The sequence below is a fragment of the Chinchilla lanigera genome, unplaced genomic scaffold (assembly GCF_000276665.1).
Source record: "Chinchilla lanigera isolate Chin_1 unplaced genomic scaffold, ChiLan1.0 scaffold00071, whole genome shotgun sequence".
Classification (NCBI taxonomy): domain Eukaryota; kingdom Metazoa; phylum Chordata; class Mammalia; order Rodentia; family Chinchillidae; genus Chinchilla; species Chinchilla lanigera.
The window spans coordinates 6,008,432-6,024,687 of NW_004955472.1; the positions used below are offsets into that span (position 1 = coordinate 6,008,432).

The window sequence follows — 16,256 nt, forward strand, 5'->3', positions numbered from 1 at the left end:
AAAATGATATATTTATTCATAGTTTCTCTTGTTTATGTGGTTATTTTTTGATAATGACAAGATAATCATTACTTCCATCTGTATGAAAATTTTATAGAGGTCAAAGATGTTTTGAGGTATTACAAAACTAAAAAGTAAGTTGAAGTGATTTTAAAATGTATTATATGGAATTTTCCTCATTATGTAATTTAATTAAGAGTAAATTAGGCAAAATTTATTATTTATACCCTCGTTCTATAATGATGCATTTATAAATCTCATTTTAAGGGGTTATAATTTAGTAGTATTAATTAAATAATGTTATTGCAAAACTTTCTTTACCATAAAATCATGATTCTGAGTGTTAATCCTCATTGTCCAGTGACTGAATATGTGAGCTAAGAATCTGAGTGTACTCTCAAATTTCCTTTCCTGCTTGTGTTTCCTCCAAGTCCTAATATTGGTTTACTTACTTGAGAATGAAGACCTCCAGAGAGTGGTGCTATCATTAACTGGTTTTAGTATTCTTGTTACTTGGGTTTGTGTAAAAATATTCACATCATTTTTTGTGTAAATAATTATTTACATTTCATTTACACGAGGCAACAACTTTCAAATTTCTAACTTTACTGTTTGTATAATTAAATAAAATCTGAACACTCCCAGCTCGGGTTGAAATTTATACTCTTTACAATTTTTTAATGTACAAAATCATAAAAAATGATGTAGTAGCTGTCCTAGTCACTAGTTGTACAGTTATGTATTTTTATTGTAAATGTTTTGGTTGGTTAAAGACATCCGTGGTGTCAGAACTGCCCTGAATGTGATTTTTTTCTTTCCAGTTGTTTCTTGCCCCTGTCTCTATTTGAATTACCTCCAACTGAACTTTCCGTTTGTTTACTCAAAACACTAAACCTAAAGATTGTTCTAAACATCAGCTCACCTGGGTTTAGTTCTTATACCCTTTCCCACAGACACTGTCTAGTACATGCCCCCAGTATCTGTATCATAATTTGATGCAAAACTATGTAACATGTTGCCCTGTCTCTGAAATAAGCTATTTAAAACTAGAATCTGACTATGTCATTGCTGGCTTACAACTCCTCCCTGGCTTTTCATTCCTGTAGAATAAGGTCCTAGCTCCTTAACAGAGCATTCCATATCCTAAGTGATCTTGCCCAAACTAGCTGAAAAAACAGAACCACTTTGAGGTTTCCATGACTATTACAATGTTTCTTGGCTCTACATTTTTGCTAAATCTCTTCTTCTCTGAAAAGGTCTCCCTGTACCATTTACCATAGTCATTGCTTGTGTAGACTTGAAGGCTGTGCTCATATATCTCCGTGTGAAGCTCTCTTTGTGCAGTTCTTCTGTCACCCGCAGGTGCCTGGGACTGGATTGAGTGCTCCTCCCTTTTCTCTGGTACTATGCATCTGCGTGTGATTTCCAAATTGAACGTTACACTGTCACAAAGTTTCCTTGACTGTCTGAATGACAGTAAATAAATTATTCCACAAATAATTGACTTGAGTTCTTTAAAGTGCATTTTCTCTTTTAGTAAACATGATTAATAGTGATGCCAGTTTCAGGTTATCCTGAAGATTGAATATTTTAATATAGGTAAAGTGCACAGAATAGCAACTAGCACCTGTAAATAATCGTATTGATTAATGTATTGAGGAAACTGGCATTTTAGAACACATTATTATATAAATGTCTCACATGTATCCTCAGTTCTGTGTTTTCTGAAGTAGGCTATATGATCTTTAATCCATGGAAACAAATGACTTTTTAATTTTTTAAAGAAATGAAATTTTTTCCTTTAAATCTTGTCAAGTAGTTTTAAGAGCATGGAAAAGGCACTCCAAAATGGCATCGAGAGTTATGGTACAGAGAGAGCAGCCCTCTTAGAGGAAGTCAGAAGTGGTATCAAGTTTTCCTCAGAGCAGTCTTTGATCTCCCTGGTTGTGGAACAAAGCAAGTTTCTGTAGCTGTTAACCTATTAGCTGTCCCTGGGGGGAGGACCTGATCAGCAGTAAGAACAGCATCCTGAAAAGCAAAGCACAGAGAACAAAGCATCTCTTGAAGTTCCCTGGATGATTCTTGCGCTGCTACTGGTTTCTTCACTTGTATTGGTGGGTGGAGGCTAAGAGTCCCTGCATATTCAGAAAAGAGACCTCCGTGTTGTGTTTTGTAGCTCCAACCTTCAGACTTCTCGATATAGAAGACTCATTTTCTCTTTTTGGGCAACATTTACACTGAGATGATGAGTAGCTCTTCTGGGGTAGGAGGGGGTTTTAAGATTGTACATTGTGGTTTAAATATATATCCAATCTTTTCCTGAGCTCAAAGGAAAGAATATGGATGATTTCTTCAATCTGTGTATGCCTTTTTCATAAACATGCAAAATACAATCATGAGCTATCTGTTAGTATTTCTTCACAGATATTATCTGGCTATGAAACCCTGAACCAGATATATCGTTAATACAGACATTGTTAGAGGACGCTAGGGGCAGAGACTTGCCTCAGATTTCTTATGTGGCTCCTGGGAGCTAGAAATTCAAGAGCTGTCTGCCAGAAAGAGTGAGGAAGAAGAAGACAAACCTACGTGTACTGTGACGCTTTCCTCTATTCCCGGCCCAGATTGCACCACTCCTGGGAATGGTGTGGTAGTTATGTTCTACTGTAATCTAGAGAATTATACCCACCCTGGCAGTAGATAATGGAGTTAGAACCATTAGCAACATCACAGTGCTTCGTAGCTAACAGATCTAAGTAAATACGCTCTTTCTCTTCACATTTCCTGATGTCATGGCATTTTCTGTTGCTTTAAAGCAGGTATACCTGCTCAGGCATGCAGATGATTTGATTACCACGCAGTGGGCATTGAGTAAAGGCGTGCTGAGTGAGTGAATAAATGAGTGAATGAGAGAATTTGTTCATTTCAAGTATTCCTTCAACTCTTTCTAAAAATATGGAGTATTCTAATTCAACAGCTATTATTTTCCATAAAAATGTTTTGAATACTGAATGTAAAAGTGATTGTAACTAATTTATGTTATATCTGCTTATATGCTTTTGTAAATATTTTTCCCATTGATAAATGTATGCACAAAGTAAAAAAAAAACAAAACAACAGCAAAATATTTTATTTTTCTAATTTTTAAAAATCAAAAAATCTGACAAAACAGGAATGAAGACAAAATCAAAACAACACAGAAACAACAAAAATGATACATTACCTCAAAACAGAATGATAGGAATTTACAATTGGAAACCATACCTTTCACAATAGCATCCAAAGAGCTAAAATACTTAGGAATTAATCTAACAAGAGAAGTGAAAGATCTATACAGTGAAAATTACGCTACTCTAAGGAAAGAGGTTGAAGAGGATTAAAAAAAAATTTTAAAAATACCTGCACATTATTCTTACAGCTCACAAATGAACCAGTAAACTTTTTTTTATTTTAAAAATAAAAGGAGGAAAACAGTAACAGAGAGAAAATCTTTTACAAAATAGCAAAAGAGCAGTACAGACAATGCAGAGTTACAAACAAAGTGGTAGGAAATTAACAAAGCTTGTATTACGTATTGATATTTTTAAGAGCTGTGTTTGTCTCTCTCTCTCTCTCTCTCTCTCTCTGTCTCGCCCTCTTCCACCTCTCATACACACACACACACACACACACACACACACGCCCTTTGAATAATATACTTATCTAGTGATGAATTTGTCACAATCCATTGTAACCAATCTATCTTGATGAATATTTTGGTGTTTTCTTTGCTCTTTTGTAATTAAAAGTATATATGTGTTAAATTCAATATATATCAAAATAGACTTTTGACATAGAACTTCTTTGTGCTTTTTGCTTTAAAAGAACTATTTCTGTTTGTTTTTTGTTTGAGTAGTATGAAAAATCTAATTTAGTAATGCTGAATATCTTAATGCCACCATTAAAGATTTAAAATGCAATTGTGGCAAACACAAAATTTAGCTCTAAAACTATCCTAGGAGGAATATTCTTTTATTATATTTGGGATGTACACTATATTTACTACATAGTTATTAGCATCATATAATTGCAGCTTTCAGAGTTCAATACGTATTAAAAGTCTGAGCTCTAACATCCAAAATGTCTTTTATGTTTCACTATGTCTAACTGACATTTATACTCTCTTGTGGGTCTTGAAACTTGCTCCAAAGTAGTAGCCATTGGTAAACAGTCACAGTAATTCTGTTTCTTGCTATTCAGAGTTAGATGGAACTTTATTAGTAAACTAAGTACTGAATCTTTATATTCATTGTGCAGGAGTGTGTGTGTGTGTGTGTGTGTGTGTGTGTGCACGCGCGCGCGCGCACATGCACACATTGGGAGAGAGACAAAGAGTAAAAGAATGAGGGGGGGAATTAGAATATGAAAGAATTTAATTCTGTCTATTTGAAGTCGTTTTAGTTCCTTAGTTCCCCTACTCAGATGTTTATTTTATCTTACTTTTGCCTGCATCTTTCCCTTTGAATTTACATCTATCCTTCTATTACTGTCTAAGTACAGTATGAGAGTTAGTCCAATTTATCTGAAACTTAGCTGTAATCTGTGTACTTCTTACCCCATCTTATTTCTGCCCCAGCTATTCCATCTGCCATAACATTTTCAAGTAGCAATTAAAATTTTTTTTTTGTTTATTTCTTTTTTTCTTCTGAAGATGAGACAGTTGTGTGCTTGTATCTCTGATTTTCACTCCAATGATTTCCAAACCTATACAACAAACCAATTCACTTAAACCTTGAATTGATGAAATTCTACAAAGAAATAATAAACATGAGCAGCATAAATTAGGTAATGGACAGTTACAAAAGCTATGGTGCATAGGTGGTAAGAGAGAACAAAACCAAACAAAACCACCAGCAACCTTCTCTGCAGAGTCCTCTAAAATGTCTCCCCAAACCTCATGTATTCAGAGGTGGGGAACTTAGGAGACAATTGAATCCTGAGAGCTCTAACTCCATCAGTTAATTTACCATCCATTGGTACATTCATAGTATAATGCTAGTTGTGGGAGGTAATGGAAATTTAGGAGGTGGGGACTAGATTACTGGAGTGGTTTATGAAGGGACAACCTCGGGGACTGTATCTTGTCTCTGGCTGCTTTCTCTGTGATTCTGTCTTCCACCTTGCTTCTTTGGTGCCATAAGGGAACTAGTTCTACTGCACTGTGCACTTTTACCATGATGCTGCACTTAATCACAGATCCAAACAGTGGAACCATCAGGATGGTCTAAACCTATGGTATCATGAGCCACAATAAACCTTTCCTCTTTTTAAATTGTAGATGAAAAGTGTTTGTTCCAGCAATAGAAAGCTGACTAACACATCCACTGAACTCTACATGAGGTTGTCTGCAAGTTGTCCTACATACCAGTCTCTTTCCTTTGCATTTATTGATTGTTATGAGCTGAGTCACTGAAGTCTTTCCTTCATTTTTTAGTTGGATCTTCTTCCTTAGATATAGCTGCTCTGGAAAATTTCTCTCTGTCTCTGTTTCCATTTTGGTGTCATTTCTTAGGAGTCATCTCTTATGCAATGTATCCCACAGCATGTTAATGTGCCTAAGGATTAAAGTATAGGTAGTGTTATGGCTTCTCTCTAAATGTCCTCCCAAAGCTCAGGTGGTCCTAGGTGGGGCTTCTCAGAAGCGGCCAGATCTAGAATGTGATGCTGGGATTAAGAGTGTCATTCTGGAATCAATGGTGTGTGATTACTAAATTCGTCATTGATTGGTTTGGCATAATTCTAGGGAGAATTAAGGTGTCCAACCCTGAAGGTGAGTGCTGTCTGCCCTAATGGTGGGTAGCCTGAATGAATGATGAGAGACAAAAAGAGGGTCCCCAGTTGCTTGTCACTTGTTTATTGCTTGCTGCTTCTGCCTGCCCTGCTTTGCCATAGACTGTTAATCCTCTGTGATGCCCCTTGGTGATGCCCACCTTGCCTTGGAGCCAGCTAATTACAGAATGAAACCTCTACAAAATGTGAGCCAAATAAACCTTTCTGCTTTTACTTTGAGTGTTAGGTATTTTGTGTCAGCAACAAGAAAAAAACTAAAAAGACAGAATTTGGTACCAAAGAAGTAGGATCTTTGCTGTGACTATACCTGACTATGTGGTGTAGAAGCCCTTGGAACTGGCTTCTGGGAAGCATTATAAAAGGTTTGAAAATTCTAGCTGAAGAAACAAAGCAGCCCTGGAGTGCCTTAAGCATACTTGATTTTGGTCAGAGCTCAGAAGACAGGAATGCTGATAAAGAACAGACGAAGGAGGTTTCTGTTGGGCAGAAAGACCTCATTGGCTATTGGACTTCAAATGATGTGTGCTTGGCTTTGGCAGAAAGTTGTCTGTATTATTCTCATGTCCAGAGACTTTGCTTGATGTTGAATTTAAGGGTAGCAGACTGCTTAATCTTGGACAAGCAATTTCAGGCAATCTAATGTTGAGGAAATGGTATGGCTACGGTTGGGGTCTTTTAGCTAGATCTATGTTGAGAATCAACAGTAAAGAACCTGGAGAATGATTTAAAACCTTTTGAGTTTGGCCAGAAAGGAAGCTATAGTAAAATTGTGGGCTGCAAAGATGGAACAGAGAAGAAATTTTTCACTGAAAAGGTTAGTAAGAAAAAGCCTAGAAAGAAAAGTATTTCAGAAAAGAACAGTGGAAAAGATGACCTAATGACATGACAAGAAGCAGCAGGACTCCAGTCTTCACAGCCTCAGGTTCCAAATGTGAAAGAATTTGCTTTGCAAAGAAAGCCCCAGAACACCATGTTCCAGAATGGTAGTGGCCTAGGGAATTTGTTTCTTGGGATTGGATTCAAAGTGCTAAGAAACCCAGGCACTTCACCCAGCACATCTTGGCATCATCTCTGTGGTAATGGTTTTAGGGGCATGTAGAATGCAAGAGTTGTGGGGTCAGGAAGGCTTCCACCCGGATTTCAGAAGAAGGCCTGGGAGGCCAGAGAGTGTGCCCCTGAGAAGGTAGTGTGTAAAGCTATGAATCTGAAACCAAAGGTGCAGTGGAAACCCAAGAATGTTGGAGAGCCAGGAATGTGGGTTGTCCAAGGAAAGCTGCAAGAAATGAGCAAAGTCTGCCAAAGAGAGAAGCCATGGGAGCTACAACCACCCTAAGTGGCCTAGGGCAGAGTCACACATGCCCTTTGCAGGTCATAACTTGCTGCAGATTTCTGGGGCTGTTGGACATGGAACTACGGGATTTAATATTAACTTTGCTAGATTTTGGTCTTGCTTTGGTCCCATTCCCTTTTGACACCCCACCGTTTGTACCTTTTCAATAGAAATGCTTATCTTGTGCTACTGTGTGTCGAAAGTGTGTAACTTTCTTTTCATTTGTACGGGGGCTCACATCTAAGAGTTTGCCTTAAATCTTAAAGGAGACTTTAGCCTTGCATTTTTCAACAATGCTGAAACTATTCCAACTTTGGAAACTCCTGGAGGTAGATTGCAGCCTTTTACATAAAGGGATGTTCATGAGTTTTGGCAGGGCCATGAATATAATGTTGTGGCTTGTATCTAGATACCCTCCAAAGCCTCATGTGGTCAGAGATGGGGCTTTTCAGAGGTGGTTGGATTAGGGTGTGTGAGGCTGGGATGAAGGGTGTCATTCTGGTTTCAAGGGTGTAGGACTCTAAATTCATCCTTTGATTGGTTTGGCATAAATCTGGGTAGGATTAAGGGTGCCTCACACTGGATGGGAGTGTTAGCCAACCTAAAGCTGAGTAGCCTGAAAAGATATAAGGAACAGAAAGAGGGTCCATGGTTGCTTGTCACTTGTTGCTTCCTGCTTGCTGTCTTCTCCCTGCCCTGTCTTGACATGGACTGTCTCTCCTCTGTGACACCCGCTGCTGAGCCACCCTGCCTTCGTACCAGCTGACTGCAGACTGAGTCCTCTGGAAACTTTCAGCCAAATACAACTTTCCCCTTTTAACTGTCAGTGTCAGGTATTTTTCTTTAGCAAGAAGGAAGAGTAGCAACTACAGGTAGCATGGTTGGGAGGCCTCATTTTGCCATAAAGGTAGGAAGACGCCCATTCCCAGAGGGCTGTGTATTCTGTCAAAATCTAACTAGATATTTATATTTAATGCTTACAGAACAGACTGTGGGCATTCTGTAAAACATGTCTGGGTCCCTATCCCTATCAGAGGATCTTTCTAGATTTTATCATTTCAAACACACTGTGCCATTCCTGTGTCTCTCTTTGCTACCACTGTCTTTTGTTAGAACTCTTCTATAGTTTATTCACAAGAAAATTTTGTTCTTTATTTCAGGGTTATCTTTAAATAGTGTCTTTAGATTTTCCTCTGCTCCACATTTTCCCCATTGAAGTCAGTACCATGACAATGCTTAAATACAAATGAAGCTCCCAGAACCAAACCCAAGACAGAGCTCTTCCAGTCAATGATGCAAAGCGTTCTGATACAGCCTCTGACACAAGCCTTCATGTATATTTGCTACTCCTGTGATCTGGGTGTGGTTTGTCACCCATGGCTTCATACACTGGAAGCTTGATCTTCAGTATAGAAGTGTTGAAGTGATGAAGTGAGAGTGTCTTTAAAAGGAGGGGCCTACAGAGAAGTCATCAGGTCACTGAGTGTGGTGCCTGTGGAGGCGATTAATGTAGTTTTGTGGACCATATTTAGTCCCAAATAGTTATTTGACTTTCTGCTTTCAATGTGATCTCTAATTCCCACATGGGTTCCAACCATTTGGATGCCGTCTTCCATGAGGTGCTCACCAGAACCAAGCTGCTAGGAAAATCATTCTCTAGAACTGGCAGAATTGTGAGCTAAGTAAACCAGTCTTTTTTACAAAGTTATTCAGGTATGATTTTATAGTAATAGTAAATGGATTGATGCAGCTGATGTGATCACACTGCATTGAAACATAATTAGCAATGGAACAGCACCAGTAAGACTTTAAACTTCAAAATCAGATGAAAGTATATTTCACTGTAAGATCTGCCACTTGAAAGAAATGTGATTTTGCAAAAGTTCATATAACTACCCTGAATTGGTTTTGTTCCTTTCACAAGAAGGATATTAGAGCCCCAACCTCTTGGTTTATTATGGGCTTTGTGATGCTATAAAGAATTTAGTGCATTGCCTGGAACATGAAACAAAAATTTAAAATACTTACTGATCATTGTCATCTTTATTTTAGTGGCAAGGAGAAATCCTGGGCCGAAATGATCTGTGAATGCATTTTTCACTGCATGTTAAAGTCTTTAGATAAATTTTATTTTCCCAGATCCACTTCTTTTATGATATCTGTCTGTTTTTGCATAAAGTTATATAAAGAGTCAAAACAACAAAAATATGAAGAAATGTTCACACCCTAAAAGTGGAAGTTGCTGTGCTTATATAAATTCAAAGTTTATGTTCTATGAATTGGGGACTGGGAGATCCGTAAGTATGGACTTTATTACTGCCACCTGGAATTGTGATGCCTCACCTGTAACAGACAGATGATAGTTGAATAAGAATCATAAAATTTAGGAGAATCTGGGGAATGCTGAGCTAAAAGCAGGAGCATATCCATAAAATAAAGTGTTAATGTCTACTTCAGGCACAGCATTTTCATTCTGGTTTTCCTCCAAAGTAAAGCTTCCTCATTCTGCCAAATTTTACTTGCATAAGTTTGTAGCTTGTGGTTTGGCTTTATATTGCATGTGGAGCAGGTAGCTAATTCCTGTCATTGTTTTTTTTTCTTTTCTGATCTTTCCAAGAGAAATTTTCCCTTTGTGTTCATTGACCCAAAAAAAATGAAATGATGGTAGGTAAATAATGCCACCCAGGGAATGCTTCACAAGCACAGTATTTTCATACAATGCCTACTACCTCCAGAGAGAGACTAAGGCATAGACCATTAGCCATGGCTCTCAACCACCCACCTCCTGAATGGCCTTTGTCCAAACACCTGGGTTACAGGGGCATTCAGAGCTATTTTAGGGGGAAATTCCCTGTGCCGGCGCTCGCTCCTATTGAATTAAACACCCCCTCTTACAATTACAGCTTTCTGGAGTCCCAGGAATCTTAGGGTTCAGCTTCCCCAGACTGTCCCAGAGAGGCGTCATCATCCAAGGGATAGTACCTGATCTGATAAAAAGAGGACGGTGTTCTGTGCTCAACTTATTAAATAATTGTTTTAAAATTGTGGAATTCTCAGAATCCTTACTATGTTTAGAAGATTGTGAATAAAGAAAACAAAAAGATGGGGGAAGAGGGAGGACAGAGTGCGAGCGAGAGAATGAGAGTGAAAATGAAAGAGAGGAGCGGAAGGGGCGTGGAATATGTGGCATTGCTGAAACCAGACTCTACGCCATGTTCACGTCTTCCAGCGCACGGGCGTCACGCTAATCGTTTGGGAAATACCCGTGTAGTTTCGTTACTTCAATGCGCAGATAATGGAAACAATGCCACTGTCAAAAAACTTGTCTCTTTAATAGAAATTAAGGTGCAGTTTTAAATTATTAAAAAGTCACCTGAATTGGGAAATGCACGTGCACAGCTTCTGGTCCTGCTTGGCGTCGTAGCAGCTGGCGCGGGCGGTGTTTTTGCTCTTCCAGCTCCCGTTTCTGCCCTCGCTACCCTGTGTTACACGCAGTCTCACAGAGCTCGTGCTGTTTGCAGAGGTGCCGGCTGCCAAGCTGCCTTTGATTTCGTAATGGTGAATAGCAGCCTAGAACTCCCATATTCCTGCCATGGACTGATTTGAGATATTATACTTTTCACTCCACGCAGTGGCATCTTATTGGTGTGAGTATTAATAGTGCTACACTGATGACGACTTAGCGGCATTTCCTTTTTCACCTGTTTATTTATAATGAATACAGCACTTTCCTTGTATTTTACAATAACGTGTGATGCTTTAGAAATTAGTTGTTCATCATTCTGTAAGGGCAAAGTGAATCTTTACTGTGTCTCCATGTAAAAATCTGGACATAATGCATGGTGAGAGAAGTAGGGACAGTTCAGAGTAGGAAGAATTATCACTTTATCCACCTCAGTCATAAGTTTTGCACTGCTGTAGTTAGAGGGAAAATTATATGCTGAATTCGCCAGCTCTTACCCATGTATGACAAGGGCAAAGCATTGACAGTGTGTCTCATGCCCAGCCTGGGAGGCAATGACCTGGCAGATCTCCAGTGGCAGATTCCACTCTCACCTGAGATCCATGTCCATGTCAGTGGCAGATTCTTCCTCCCGCATGTCACACATACCCACAACAGCTGTCTTCTTTCACTGCAACTCAACCTGTGCTATCTCCATCAGCAATCACTGTGCCTTTCTGATTATAGCAGAAGAGGACAAAATTGTTCATAACACACACACGCACACACACACACACACACATGGAGCAAGCCAACATTTTAGAAGAGCAAAGAGAAATTCTCGGCAAATGTGATTATTTGAAAACCCTATCAAAGTAAATATTTCCCCTTGTTTTGCTTTTAAAATATACTGCCACTTACTATTACTTATAGCTAACACTTACAAGATGTTTAGAATAGTACATAATTTATCCTGCATCTCACTTTTCTACCCCTAAAATGGATCTAATTCGTTCTCTTTTCAGAAAACTTATGAGTACTAAATGGAATCAAGTGGGTAAAAGTAATAACACATTGTAGAAACTCAAAATACATGTTTTCATTTATTTTACTATGATCCTTTTAATAAGCTATCCCATTTCATAGATATTGTTAGAGATTAAACCATAAAATAAATGGCAAGTACCTCCATGAATGCTAGACTCTAGTTTTTCTTCTCTTCTGGATTCCCTACCTCCAACCTAGAAATAAAATACAAATTCTTTAACGGGGTTCACCGAGGAAAAGAAAAGCAATACCTGTTATTTCAGCAAATAAATTTTATATAAAGGATGGTTACAGAGCTGCTGCAGAACTCAAAGATGAGAAGGAGGCTCCTGGGCTTATACAGACATAATAGCTCCAACTGTAGAGCTTGAGTGTAGATGAAGACCATTCTGGGACCTTGGAAGAGAGTCCCTGCAGATCTCCAGTCCGTGTATTCTGGAGGTGGGTTGTGCTGCTAGGGATGGTGTTTGGGAGCTCAGAGCGGAGGACTCAGGGAGTTCCAACTGCAGCAACTGTCAGGAAGGAACGCAAGCCACCTGGTGCTGGCACCTCTGAGGAGACACAGTGAGTTAGTATTGGAATAGCTTGCAAAATCTGTACACAAACTGCTGAGACTAAATTGGCAAAGGGTGGTTACTAAGGGAAGGAAGGAACGCTCTCCTTTCTGTCTTTAGAGCTCCCTACTGCACAACCTAAAAGACAGGCACCTGACAAAGGAGAAAGGTAGTGCGGTGAGTGTCAGTGCCCCAATCTCAGGTCAGGGTAGAGAAGCATTGATCAGGAGCTGAGAGACAGTAATTTAAAGACACAGAATTCTTACCATGCCTCTACTGAAAAAGAGATTAGAGCAACCTTTGTTCAGAGTCTTTACCTGAAATGAATCTGTCAGGAGAGCTAGAGGCGTGAGTATTATTCGATGGACCCAGTAGATTCTTTCTTGTATCTGTCATTTGGGAAGAGGGACTCGTCTGTGCCACCTTGTGCACTCGTAATTACTGTTTTCGCAGAAATGGAAATCCAGGAGGCCACCAGGATATTGAAGGAAATGAATTTGTTCCAAAGTGACTAATTTAGAATTGATCACTATGACATGCCTCCTTAAGCTTGAGATATTTCAGACAATCAAGTGTTCGGTGTTTCATTACTGTGATTTGCATAACCAGGATGTTATTTAATTATTTTGTAGAAGACTCTATTGTAATAAAACCAAAACAGTCATTAAAGGGTATAGACCTAGGCAGATGAATAAATGTGATTTAATTGTGCTTTATGCAATTGCACTGTAATTTCTTGCAATAAATGTGACTTGTCAGGTATGTGCACGTGTGTATGTATCTGAGTATAGTTGTGTGGGTAAGGGAGAAGGAAGGTAAAAAAGGAAAAGAAAGAGTCATCTAAGAGTAATCAGAAAATTGCTCACTTTTTACAGTGGAGGTTGATATTGGCAAATGTATGAATGATCTTTCAGCTTGCAAAATTATCACCGATAGAATATATACATGTATATTCATAATAATTGAAATGATAAAATAAATATGCCCAGTGTCACATAGTGGTTTTGTTCTATTCATTCATCTTTTAGAAGGAGATTTAGAAACTCCTTAATATCTAAAATGTGCCAATAAAATCTGATTGGAAAAAAGAAAGGAAAAAGTGCGGTATATTCAAATTATCTCTTTCGCTAACACACTAAGTGTACCATGATCATTTGATTCTTTCATCTACATGAAATTACTGACTCATAGTTGACTTGAAACAAATTGAGTGAAAACACTCAACTTGATGTAAAGGTGCTTTTTACTTTAAGTATTACTTTCTCGTATCTATTTAAGAACGCATGTTAACCCACAAATACCACATATAATGAAGGTCAGTAGGTGAAAATACAAGCAACGGTGTCATCCAGGACGGGTACATCGGACTGGATCGCGAGTTTGCAGCCTAGCAATACCTGTGTGATATTTTTTTAATTTTTAGAATTAGAATAAAAATATCTACATGGAAAATGACATGCGGAATTTGGGATGACAACTGTTAGAAGCTAAATTTATTTTTTCCCATGTTCTCAAGATTTTTTGTTTCATTTCCTTTAGGAAATTCACTGAAGATGGTTTCAAGATGTAGAATCCTTATATATGAAGTATCCCAAGTGAAGTTTGAGAATCCTTGTTGAATTGCTTCATGTTGTGGTAAGAGGATGCTGTTCTTAGTATTTTGCGCCTTAGCAAATATGATGAGGAAAACACGGCAGTTTTCTGTGTATGTGTGATTTCTGGTAGTGAATATGTAATGGGATAAAAATTATGAATCTTTTCACCCAGCACATAAGAATGAGATTTAGGAAAAACCTTTTTATTAATTTGTAGTGATTATTCTCTAGCTTCGAAGGTTGAACAGAAAACAAATAGGGAACTCAGAGTTTTGATTAATTTCCTACTATGTGTCTTTGTGTTCTTTACATGAGTCAGTATTATGACTGTAGCCCTTAGAGGTAGGTATTGTTATCCCCACTGTATAAATGGGAAAAGAAAAATCTGTGGCATCTAAAACCTTATTCAAGATCTTGAGGCTAGCTACTTCATGGCACATGATTTTCTTGACTGTAAACTTTATTCATTCTGCTATGGTGCGTCTAACCTTTGAGATGGTTCCACAAAATTAATTTATGTTGAGGGTAAGTGCCTCAAGGTTTCCATTATCATTTAGAGAAGAACCATAATTGCCTTATCTGAGATGGAAAAGCAATGTAAGAGAAAAAGATTTCTATAAAATAATTGGTTAACAGGTGATGGTGTTTCAGAGCAATTGAACATTATAGAAAAACTGACATAAATATATAGTGTAACTTTATCACTCATCTTTGCTATAAGAAGGGAATCTATATGCTTTCTGTATACAAAGAATCTTGTCATGGTCAATAAAGTTTAATGGAACTAGTATTAATGCCTCCTCTATGGGTAACTGGGATACAGATAGTCTTGAGCAAGTAATTTAAAAAGTCTCATTTTCCTTTGGTACAGCTTATACCGTGATGCTGCTGCAAGATTTCATTGAAATAAGAGTTAATGCAGTATATACAAACACCTGACAGTCTTCTTGGTACACAGTTAATATAAATCATATTGATAGCAGCATCAGAGGCATTGTGGTGAAAAAGCTATTAAAATGCAATCTAGCATTTTGTTGAAGCTCTATCTAGGAGGATTTGTGACTAAATAAATGTGTATCTAAAGGTATCCTCTTTCAACATTATGTGATATTGGTAAAGAATACATCTGGATGATTTCATATTGCGGGTTGAAACTTAAAATTTCAGCACACTTTAAAGTCATTTGTTTATAGATGGTAGAATGTAAATTTTTGTTCCTGGAACTCAGCAGAACCACTGGCTTTAGTTGACCTACACTCCTACCTGAACATGTGCAGATAAATCTGCCCTAATGCTCGGGAACAAAGTACCCTCTCTGCACCAGGCAGTCCAGTGCGTTTGGGTCATTCAGCGCTGAGCACTTCCGAGACTGCCGCGCACCCTGTTAGTGGTGGTCGTGATTGCAGAGTCCTGCTTCTAAGCTTGTGATAATCAGCAGCATTTCTGTGAAAGCAGATATCACGCCTGCAGTTGGAGATTACATTTTTCCTTTCTGTGCTGTAAAAAACGAAGTGGGGAGGGATGCCAGCACTCAGTGTGAGATTTAGAGGACAGGCTTTAAACTGTCCCCAGGTTCCAATGTGTTTTCACCTTTTTATGGAAGAGTGAAAGCCGAGAAAATTAATGAATGCAGTGTAGTGATGGGGTTAAACTCTCCAGCATCAGTACAGAATGGCTTCCTGTAGAGCACCATGGGAACAGAAGATGGGGCGTTCTTTCCTAAAGCTATTTTAATGAGTTTCATTCCGAGACACCTGCATAAATGTCTATGTCCCACCTGTATTATGTTGCTCTTCAATTCAACAGTATTGACTTTAGACAAGACACGACTCACCAGTCATTCCACCTGCTTACATCGCATCTAGTTTTCGATTCAGTTAAAAATTGTTATTTATAGGAGTAGAATTCTCTCTGGTTAGGGCCACGATTTCTCTCTTTTATTTTTCTCACAATTTTGTATGTGTTTCCTGTACAACTAACTCTGAGGTAGTCATGTGTCACTTTACCTCTTTTAACTTCAGAATAATATGTGAGGATCATAATAGTTACATTGGCTACGCTTTACTACTCTTTAACATATGCAAAGAATATTTGTAAGTCACTTCCTGCTTGAACATTTTTTTTCATTTTAAAAATAAAAAGAGGAAAACATTGACATGCAGACAACCTTTTACAAAATAGCAAAAGAACATTAGAGACAATGCAGAGTTACAAATGAAGTGGTAGGAAATTAACAATGCTTCTTGTATTACATATTGATATATTCAAAGTGGTTTCTCATGAAAACAGATAAAGACATGCAATATTGATCAATCAAGGACTCACTGACAGTTTCTTTCAGCAAAGAAATAGAAGACAGTAGAACAACCATGTTAAATATCATGTACATACATACATACAAAATTTCTCCTTCTTTCCCTTCTCTTTTCCCACATCCCAGTTGCCCTTTACCCTTGAGT

General features: G+C 38.2%; 1 protein-coding gene across 2 annotated transcripts in view; it reads left to right on the plus strand.

The window, feature by feature from the left end:
• Lingo2 (leucine rich repeat and Ig domain containing 2) overlaps positions 1-16,256 on the plus strand; it is a 1,180,631-nt gene that overhangs the window by 217,910 nt on the left and 946,465 nt on the right. For both annotated transcript variants that reach the window (XM_005401120.2, XM_005401121.2), the window contains exon 2: positions 13,742-13,837. The gene's annotated coding sequence lies outside the window, so the exon portion shown is untranslated. The remainder of the gene's footprint in view (positions 1-13,741; positions 13,838-16,256) is intronic.